Here is a 10,331-nt window from a genome sequence, read left to right on the forward strand (position 1 = left end):
ACAGGGATTTTAGATTTCACAAAGTGCTCCAGAGTGCGATCGGAGGCGACCTAAGGTCTCACAGGTATCTTGTCTTTTGACTGCATCTGAAGGTGGTCTGCCGAATTGGACAAAAACTGGAGGGCTGAAAGGCTATGAATCTGATCTGAATGAGCTGGGGGTAAATGCATCTTAAAAAGTCCTCCGCCCAACGTGGGGCTCGAACCCACGACCCTGAGATTAAGAGTCTCATGCTCTACCGACTGAGCTAGCCGGGCTGGGCAAATGCTAAAGTGGGCATTGACTAAGAAACTCAGCCCAGGTGATGGTATTTAAAAATGTTCATGATGTGTCTTAAGGAGCCATTTAAGAAGCTTTAAGAGGAAAACCTACAGGGATAAAACCTGCAGAAGAATAACGCAAAACTTGCAGGAGTGGGATTTGAAGGGACCAGAAGTCCCCTTGCACAGGAAGGAGTCGAGCCTTGAATCTGGCGCCTTAGACCGATGATATCACTGGTTGTTTTAGAAGTCATATACTCATAGAACCGACATGTGCTTGTGTGCAAGAACTACATCTATACAAGGAAAAAAACATTGTCAAAACGTCAATCAAGTAACTGCCCTTTGAGTCCACTGGGAGAGAGCAAACGAGGAAATGTGACTGGTGGTGAAAGTGTAAATGTTGATGTGTTTCACATGTTCAGATCTGAAGTGTTATTGTGCAGAAATCTGAAGAAGGTCTGAAAGGTGGAAATATTGCAAGAGAGAAATGTCAAGCAATAACACACAATAATCCCTCTCCTGTAGTGTGTTCTTTAGGTTTGTGTGCATGTAAATGGTCTGAAAAGACTCAAATCCCTGTTCCCTGCAGAGGAAGTTTCTCTCCCACATGAGGTTTTATTTCTATGCTTGGCTGTCATGAGGTTGAAAGATCTGATGATGTATGCTGCTTTATATTTCAAGATTTCTTCTTCTTCAATCAATACCTTTGTGAGAAGGTCAACGTTGCTGTCTAAGGAAAATAATATGTTTGTATTCTATAGTTAGAGTTTTTGTTCCCACAAGACTCCTGATGAACACTGTACAGGAATCTTACAGCGTCTTGAGCTAGCATTCCCAGAAAGTCTCTTACATGGAAAAATACCCTAGAGCTCGCTGCTGTTCCCACATAATGCCTGCATAAAGAAATGAAAATAGCCTGTAAAGAAGCTTATTTCCCTTATTCTAGCTTTTTGGATAACAATTTAAACAAATGACAGTTCTCATACTAATAATAGTGTATTTGCAAAATACTCAGGAATGATAATTCTGACAAAAAACGTGTTTAGTTACAAAGAAAATACTCAGGCCTTTTGGAAAAAGGGGCTGCTTGTAGCACTAAATTGCCAAGATCAACAGCAGAGATGCATCAACATACATCCTGACTTTAATTTTAGTTTGAGATGATAGGAGATAAAGGGAGCAAAACAGAAAAGTGTGGAGAGAGAAGAAAGACTGAAGGCAACAGAAGCTGAGAGAAAGGAGCCAGGACACAGCAAGCAAGCAGAGAAGGGGGGAAAAAGCTCTGTGTGTGTGTGTGTGTGTGTGTGTGTGTGTGTGTGTGTGTGTGTGCGTGTGTGTGTGTGTGTGTGTGTGTGTTTGTGTGCTGGAGGTGTGCCAGGGAGCCTGCCAGCCAGCAAGGCTGAGCTGCAGGGCCCCTGCTGGGGGTGGAGGGTTCAGGCGAGCCCCCTGCCTCCACTGGCCTACTGGAGCATGCTGGGAAATAAAAAGGGAGGAGGAAAGAAGAGGGGGGAAGGGAGATTTGGAGAGATGGAGAGAGTTAGAGATTCAGAGACCACAAGATGGAAAAGGAAGAGAAGAAGGGATTGAGGGAATGAGATGGAGACAGACAGAAAGAGGAGGAGGAGGTGATGTTGATGTAGAGAGGAAGAGAAGGTAAACCCAGAGCAGGAATGTGACAGGAATGCAGAGAATGGAGGAGTTTTCCTCGAGCTGGAACGAGAAAAGGAGAGAAGGAGAGGCCAAGTGGGAGATCCTGCAGACCTGAGGCGCTTCAAAACTAATTTATTCTCTCCCTCACTCTCTACTTTACTTCAACTCCTCCTAAACACTCAGCAGATCCAGATGTGTTAGGTGGCTTTTTCATTTGGCACTTCAATCTGTTAAATACAACTGATTGTTTTCCTATTATTTATCTACGTCGTTCATCCAGACAAATGTACACCATAAAGAGGACACATTCTGCTAAAGTTCAGGTGTATATCAGTATTTAGTGTCTCTACAGGGGCATGTACCATGCTCTAATGTTCAAAACGCTCTTTATTTTTCTCATCTTTTCACCCTCTGTCTGAAACCAGAGCCCAGTCTGCTCTGATTGGTTAGCTGACCAAGAGCATTAGCCAATAGAAGTGCGTGTTACATAGTTATGTCACTATGTTCAGGAAGTAAACAAAGGAGTCCAATTGAGGAGATTCAGGCAGGTGGTGTGGGAGAGAAACTCCCTCTGGAGGGAACAGGGATTTTAGTCTTTGCAGACCATTTACATGCACACAAACCTATCGAACAAACTACAGGAAAGGGAAACCCCAATATGATGTTCAAGGGGTATCATGTTTCACACAGAAACAAAATAAGTGGTATCTTTATCGCTTAACAACAGTGATGTAACATGTAGGGATTTAAACCCACGACCCCATTTGGAGACCAGAAGTCCCCTTTGCCCAGGAAGAAGTAAATCCTTTAGTCTCGCACCTTAGACCGCTCGGCCAGACCACCAAAAAAGGGTCATATTTGGTAACCCTGTGTATGTCGGTGGGCAACAGAGATGCACCCAACAACACGTTCTGACTTTATGTGACAGTGTGCATTGTCATACCTGTGTAGAATACAAGGTTCACATCCATGTTGTAAATGTGATATATATTTGAAATTGATATGATCATATATCTGATTACAGATACACACCCACCTTAAAAGGACCAGCGCCCAACGTGGGGCTCGAACCCACGACCCTGAGATTAAGAGTCTCATGCTCTACCGACTGAGCTAGCCGGGCTACAATTGGCTGAACAATTATCGCATTTCGTAGCTGAGTTCACTGTAATGGACTGAAAACACTTCCAATGGTTGGAGGCTGGTGGAGTCTTCTAATACAATTCTGTAAATTAACTTCTCAACAACAGGAACAGATGTCCTACTTTCGTTTTATTTCATATCTGCACTGTAGCTAATGTACTAATGACAATAAAGCTTTGAAACTTGAAACTTTATGTTACAGCTGACTTGTGCAATAAGCTAATTGATCTTTTCCTCTGCAGTCAGTCAGCCATCTGACCTGGTAAAACACTGTCAGAAGTGGGATTTGAACCCACGCCTCCATGTGGAGACCAGAAGTCCCTTTTCACTCGGGAAGGAGTCAACCTTGAGTCTAGCGCCTTAGACCGCTCGGCTAAAGACGATATCGAATTGAAAGAAGTAACTATCCAAAATAAAGTCTATCTACAAACATCTACCCAACTATCTACTGGATAAAGAAATGGATGCAGAGACTGATGAGTGCCTGGACAGATGTGATAACAGTCAAATAACCACTGCATCTGAACATCTCAGAGGAAACAAAATAAAGGAATATCTTTGGAAGGATAATGTGCATCGCTCCAGACGATTTTAGGAGACTTTCAAAATCTATGAGAAGAATACTGAAACTCTACTTAAATAGGAGGTTCTCAATAACTAACAGAAAGAATACAACATGTGGGCAATGTAATGTTAATGCCACAGTTTGATTTTCCAATGTAAGAAGTGTCTTTTGCCTTATTTGACAAAACCGCCAAAAGTGTATTATGAAACCTTGATGCAATGAGAGCAAGGGAGAGAGGGAGGCCCTTGGTAATTTGGTATTTCCTTTTAAAGAGAGGGGAGGAATGGCCAATGCCCTCGTTGTCAGTACACACACACACACACACACACACACACACACACACACACACACACACACACACACACACACACACACACACACACACACACACACACACACACACACACACACACACACACACAGTTATGCGAGTTCAACTGGAGGTTAGACCTTCAGGCTCCAAGCCTCAAAGAAAGACAAGCAGAGAAAATTCATGAGCAGCTGATTCAGCGAGCCACTGACTGGAGTGATTACCCTCAGTAGGGAAAACAAGGAGGAATTCAGGAATATGGAGCATTTTAAGATTAAGAGGAGCAAAATGAAATGATGAAACACACTGAGAGTCTAAAACAGGGGAGTTTAGGTGGAAAGGATTGGAAAAAAATGATGAAATTAAGACAGAAAGGTAGACAGCATGTGTGTGAGTGGCTTTTTTATAACTCAAGCAACAGCTGAAGATGTTCCTCCGTCTCCAGACTGTCTCTCACACAAACACACACACAGGGCCTGACCTCGCTCATGACAGCTGTTGACGTCACTCTGTGCCCAATCCAGTGCCACCAACTCAACACTAGACATACACACACACACATATACGGAATAAATCCTGGCTTAAACTGACCTGACCCGCTTGTAAAATGTACAGTTTATCTGAAAAGTCAATTTATTAGTCCGTAATTACTGTAAATAAAAAATAAACGACATTTGATAAAGTAACATTTTTCCAGAGACACAATGATCAATTGAAGTAACAGTAGTAAGAATTGCGACTGGATATATTTTCACTATATTTCTCCCTTTGGCTCTGCCCTCAAGCTTTACTCTTGCTATGTGATATCACTCTTAATGACTCGCCATCAAACTCTCCATTCAATCAACTTTTTCTCAGAGCTGTTCTTGTTTTAGTCAATCTGGCAGAGCTCATAGTCTTCATTTAGTTTGTCTTCTTTTTTAACTATACCCCTGTACTGTTTTCAGGGCCATTCTGAAACTTTTGAAGGAGTTACTGCTCAGTGATCTGCTCAAGACCACTGGAAGATATGTTGACTGCAGGGCTTTTCTCATTAAATCTCCCAGAAACTGCCGAACATAACACTGAAGTTGGCCAAACACTATCAGTGATGGATGAATGGGTTGTTTGGTTGTCAGAAGTCAACTTCAGTTACAAACATTCTTGTAAAGTAGCTTCAGTCTTCAGAATTTTCCTCCCAATGTTTGCATGATCCTTGAGAAAACAGCAGCGCAGACATGTTTGGGAAAACACCACATATGTGGCTGATGTTACTATTTCTTGACAGGTTCAATATTCTGGAGTCACTGCAAAAACAATGCTGGACTGAATAGTTCTGGAAGGTTCTGGAAAAATGTACCTACAGGATACAGGCTTACTGGCAGGCTTACCCGGAAGTTAGGTTCCAAGGGAGTAATATGCGTGTGAATAAATACTATTCTGGCAAAATGACCAAGGTTGTTCAAGAAACCTCTTCAAGAATGCATGTCTTTATCAGGAGACTATAAAGAAGGTATCATTAAAGAAAGGATAGCTACATGGATGATCAAAACAAGCTCTCTTAGCAGGATTAACACCACCTCATGTCATTTAAAAGGGGCCATATTATGCACATATTCGTATTCATATTAGAACTTTGTGTCTCTACTGTGACATGTCTCTATGCTTTAAAGGTCCCATGTCATGGCCATTTCTACTGATAATAATTCCATTGTTGAGGTCTACTAGAATAGATTTACATTGTGCAATTTTCCAAACTCACATTGGTTTCTCATACACCATCTCTGTATAGTATGTGTATTCACTCTCTGTCCTACACGGCTTGTTGGAGCTCCTGCTCCCCCCCCCTCCCTGTGAGCCCACTGTGCTCTGATTGGTCGGTACGTTGCGAGGCTCGCTGCTCCACCACCGTTACAGCGGAACATCAGTGATTATGTGTTACAATGGCGTTTGCAACCAGAAAATGACACCAGTAATGACAAACAGATGAGAATGCTGCATGGGGTCTGGGTGCCGTGTTGGCGGGACATTGCGCGGCTCGCTGCGGTGAGAAGCGGACAGTACCCAGACCCCATGCAGCATTCTCATCTGTTTGTCATTACTGGTGTCATTNAAAGACAGTGTTAAATTGAGCGAAATGAGGAATGGCTAAAATGCATGATCTGTTTGGTATTTTGAAAAATAAAAAGTATAAATATGCCTTATATAGGTATGGTCCTACACTATATTATTCAAATATAGCATGATAGGTCCACTTTAAAATGTCGAGAGTTTAATGTGTCAACCTTTCAGATAGGGCTCGCCTAGGTTTCACAGTGAACTTACATGAACCATTTAATATCCTTTATGCTAACTATATCGTATGTTGCATCGATGGAGGACACCCTTAGAAATGTTCATTGTCAAAACAACCAAACAACAAAATCAAACAAAGCATTTCACAACAAGATGAACTAGTACATTTGAGAGGGATAGGGCTAGGAACAGTAAGATTAATTGATATAGTATTAACTGCTCTATATCTAATCCCAAGTGGATCCCTCTAAAATAATGTTCCATCGGATCTGCTGGCCAACAAAATAAATTGTACTTGCACACAAACTCCAGCAGCACAACAATATTCCTTTATGTCAACAATCCTTGCCAGCCCATCACTCTTTTTATTCTCAGTTTTGCCGACACATGGCGTAAAAGTATTGAGGTTTATTTCTCAGACAAGCCTCATGCTTTGGGGAATTTTGTTAAATTCCTAGCCGTGTTTAGGTCCACCTTGATATTGATGAATAGCATAAAATGTAAATCAGTGCCATGATCTTGATACATAAAAATTCCTTTATTCCTGCATGCAGCCCCAGTTTGACTACAGCCTCCAAAACGTATTCCTGGCAATATTTCCATCATCTTTGCTTTCAATTATAATGATTTTCAACATCAGGGAGAAGACAGCTCACTGCTCTGGTTTTCAACTGAGGCGGTGATGCTGACAGGCGCTGTTTGGTCATGACTGCTTTGTCAGAGCTCGACATTCACACATGGCCGACGTGATGAGACGAGAAAACAAAAAGTTACCCATTTCCAGTCAGGATGTGGAGCCGGAGGAGGATCCAACAGGGTGGAGGATGATAGAGGTACAAACAGCCCTCCTTCCACACTGACACTGTCTTTATAGGAGAAGCAGTGATGTTGGATGTACGCTATATGATTTAAAGCAACCTGTCTTTATATTTGGCAATTTCTCACTTCTCAAAAGGTCAAAACACTGTAAACTGCAGTTTGAATCCGGTCTGTACAACTTTAAGACCTATGCTCATTCTTTTTTCTTAACCTTTTTTAAGTAGTTTTAATTACCTGGAGGTGGCAGGAAAGCAATGTGCTCACATGCACCACAAGTCAAGGCTGCAGGACAGTTAGCACAACAGTGAAAGAACCAGAAGCTTTAATAGCTATAATATTCTTTTTTTCCCACACAATCTATTAGCTAACGAAACAACAATACTCTGAATAAAATGTACAAACACACATTCACACACACTGCTCTCCTCCTGCCCCTCCCCCCACTGTAACTAGAGCTTCATTCACTTCCAGAGCAACCTGCACGGCCCAGACACTACTAACAGGCCCTGGGGCCACGAGGCAGGACACACACACACACACACACACACACACACACACACACACACACACACACACACACACACACACACACACACACACACACACACACACACACACACACACACACACACACACACACACACACACACACAGGACGGTGTGAATCTGTGGGACTCTGAATGAATCATAAGAGACTTACAGAGTGTAGAGATGGGCATTTCCACTAGCAAAAAGAGAGGGAGAAGAAGAGACCGGGAGTAAAGAGAGGTCGGAAAGTGAAGAACTGTGAGTGAGTGTGTGTGTGTGTGTGTGTGTGTGTGTGTGTGTGTGTGTGTGTGTGTGTGTGTGTGTGTGTGTGTGTGTGTGTGTACCTTCCTTTTAGTCTCAACTGTAGACGAGCATTGAGAAGTCAAGAGTATCTACCAGGAAGTGAAGGAGAGTACAGCTAACTGGCTACTAGCATTGCCCCCAGCTTTACAAAATGATTAATGCTANGGCCTGGCATATGTACTACAGCGTCTCCAGCGCTTTCCAACGGCAATGTCCGTGGCTGTCTCCTCCTGATTGGTGGAGTTGGCCCAATAGCCGTAGCGCCACTTCTGTGACGTCATAGAAGTGTTCAAATCTGGATCAGTCTACATCAGATCCGTTGCAGCCCCTTTTTAAGAGATTTGGGTATGGAGGAAAATAGAGAGGGTTGTGTTTTCTGAATCTTGGTGAGTTCCCTGGAACACCGGGGACACATATTCATGTATAAAAGACGTACAAAAGTGCATTTTGCATGATAGGAGTATTTATCGCTTATTTTTCACATTGTATCAAACATGTTTAGTTTGTTTCGATGCCGATCTAAGGACTGATACAGATAAAGCTAAATATAGGATAAAAACTGTGAAATTAAATTCTGTACAGAAGTAGATAGTTTTGTGTCGTACATCAAATAATTGATCTCTCTGACTAAATAATCATATCTTCATCAGTTATCAGTAATTGCTCTATTTGTGTCCAGAAATTCAGTAATGAGGGTTGGATCTTTTCCACACATCATATCTCTCTTTTGATTGTTTTCAGTGGGCAGCGGGTTATTTTGACCCCTCCTGACTGCTGTTTACTCTTTGTTGCTAAACATGAATCCAGAGATTAATCTGAGTTTACTTGTGTGTTTTCCTCAGAGTGCGGCCGCTGCTCCCAGTCCAGTGATGGGCAACATGCCACCCAATGATGGCATGCCAGGAGGACCCATGCCAGGAGGACCCATGCCCCCGGGCTTCTTTCAAGTAAGAACGTCATCCCTCACCCACCCCCAGCTTCACCCCTCACCCCTCCCTGAGCCATCGCTAAGCCTATCCTTCTGTCTCCTCCTCCTTTTTTAGCCTCTTTAGCTGTCCTAATCCCTGTCCAGATGTGTTCCCTTCCCTGTCTCTCTGACTCTGTCCCATATGTCCATGCTCTGGTTGTTAACTCTCGTTGCTCTGTGTGAAGCTCGGTTACTGCTAACTGACTTCTTAAGAGCTTTTTTGTATCTGCTGAAATATGAAATTATGCTTTAGTGAGCAAGGGATAGAGCAAGTTGAGGGGTTGAGGAGAGGAGAGGAGGCTATTTTTTCCAGTTTGTGTTACTTGTGTTACTAATTCCTCCTGTCATCGCTGTTCTCTGAAGGCTGTCTCAGAGGCTGACGAGGTCACCCACACTCTCTCTCTCCGTTTCCGTCACTCTGAAACACGCACACATGCAAGCACTTATTTGACGCTTTGACACACATTAAACTCAGGACACCTTTTAAAATATCTGCACCTGCAAAGATTTCTGCCGATTTAGAAGAGGTGAAAAGAAAACCGAAAAAATGTATTTCAGCTTTGAAGGCTTGACTACTTTAATAACATGTTAAAGTGTTGGAATATTAACAACTTATTTCTCACATTTAATTTTTGTTTGTTAAGTCAGCATTTCTTAGAGTAATGCAGGAATGAGTCCTAAAACCCAGATACTCGTTAGCATTTTACCACTTTCCTTGTCTCAAAGTCATAGGTTTTTCGAACGTGTTATTTGTTAGAAGGTCTGTGAAGGTCCGTGGTTAACACAGGCTGAAGAGATACTTACGCTTTGTTTTAAGCGTAGTATATTATGTCAGTATTACTTAAAATGGCAGTTGGTAACAAGTGTCTAAATGAGACATCATCACACAGAACATTAGCCACATTTAGCTTAGCGGTGGTTATGCGCAGCCATAACGATTGTGATGTAGTTCGTTTATAGCCTAACGTTGGTTTTTGCTTTTTACTGGCGATTGAATTTAAAAATCACTAAGTGGTGTTAGTATGTGGAGATTATGGAATGGAAAAATCCCATTGCTTTTTGTTGAGGTAACCTTGTGATGGCAACTTCCGGGTCTTCCTACTAAAATACGTCATCACTGCACCACTCTATTGGACTTTTAATATGCCTGAAGAGTAAATAATAATAATAATGTAACATACAGTGTTGAACAGCAACACCATTTTCCTTCGTTGTCTTGCAATGGTTGATTGGCAGCATGTCGTGTGCTGTATATTCTGTGTGTGTGTGTGTATTTGTCAGCGAGTGTGTGTGTGAGTGTGGAGGGGTCGTGGAGCATGTTAATGATGTATGAGCAGTGAGCAGGCCAGGGAGAATGCTATCTTATGGTGTTGCATGAGTGACATTGCTTTCCATAAATAGACCCCGTGTGCCTAGCAGACAGACAGACAGACAGACAGACAGACAGACAGACAGACAGACAGACAGACACACAGACACACAGACACACACACAGACAGACAGACAGAC

At 42.4% G+C, this 10,331-nt stretch overlaps 1 protein-coding gene and 2 non-coding genes across 3 annotated transcripts in view; 1 reads left to right on the forward strand and 2 right to left on the reverse strand.

The window, feature by feature from the left end:
- The window catches only part of notch2 (notch receptor 2), a 78,374-nt gene that overhangs the window by 28,042 nt on the left and 40,001 nt on the right, over positions 1-10,331 (forward strand).
- On the reverse strand, positions 185-257 carry trnak-cuu (transfer RNA lysine (anticodon CUU)). Its single transcript has one exon. It is a non-coding gene; the product is annotated as a tRNA-Lys (tRNA).
- On the reverse strand, positions 2,964-3,036 carry trnak-cuu (transfer RNA lysine (anticodon CUU)). Its single transcript has one exon. It is a non-coding gene; the product is annotated as a tRNA-Lys (tRNA).

The sequence above is a fragment of the Notothenia coriiceps genome, unplaced genomic scaffold (assembly GCF_000735185.1).
Source record: "Notothenia coriiceps isolate Sejong01 unplaced genomic scaffold, NC01 NC01_scaffold00015590, whole genome shotgun sequence".
Lineage (NCBI taxonomy): Eukaryota > Metazoa > Chordata > Actinopteri > Perciformes > Nototheniidae > Notothenia > Notothenia coriiceps.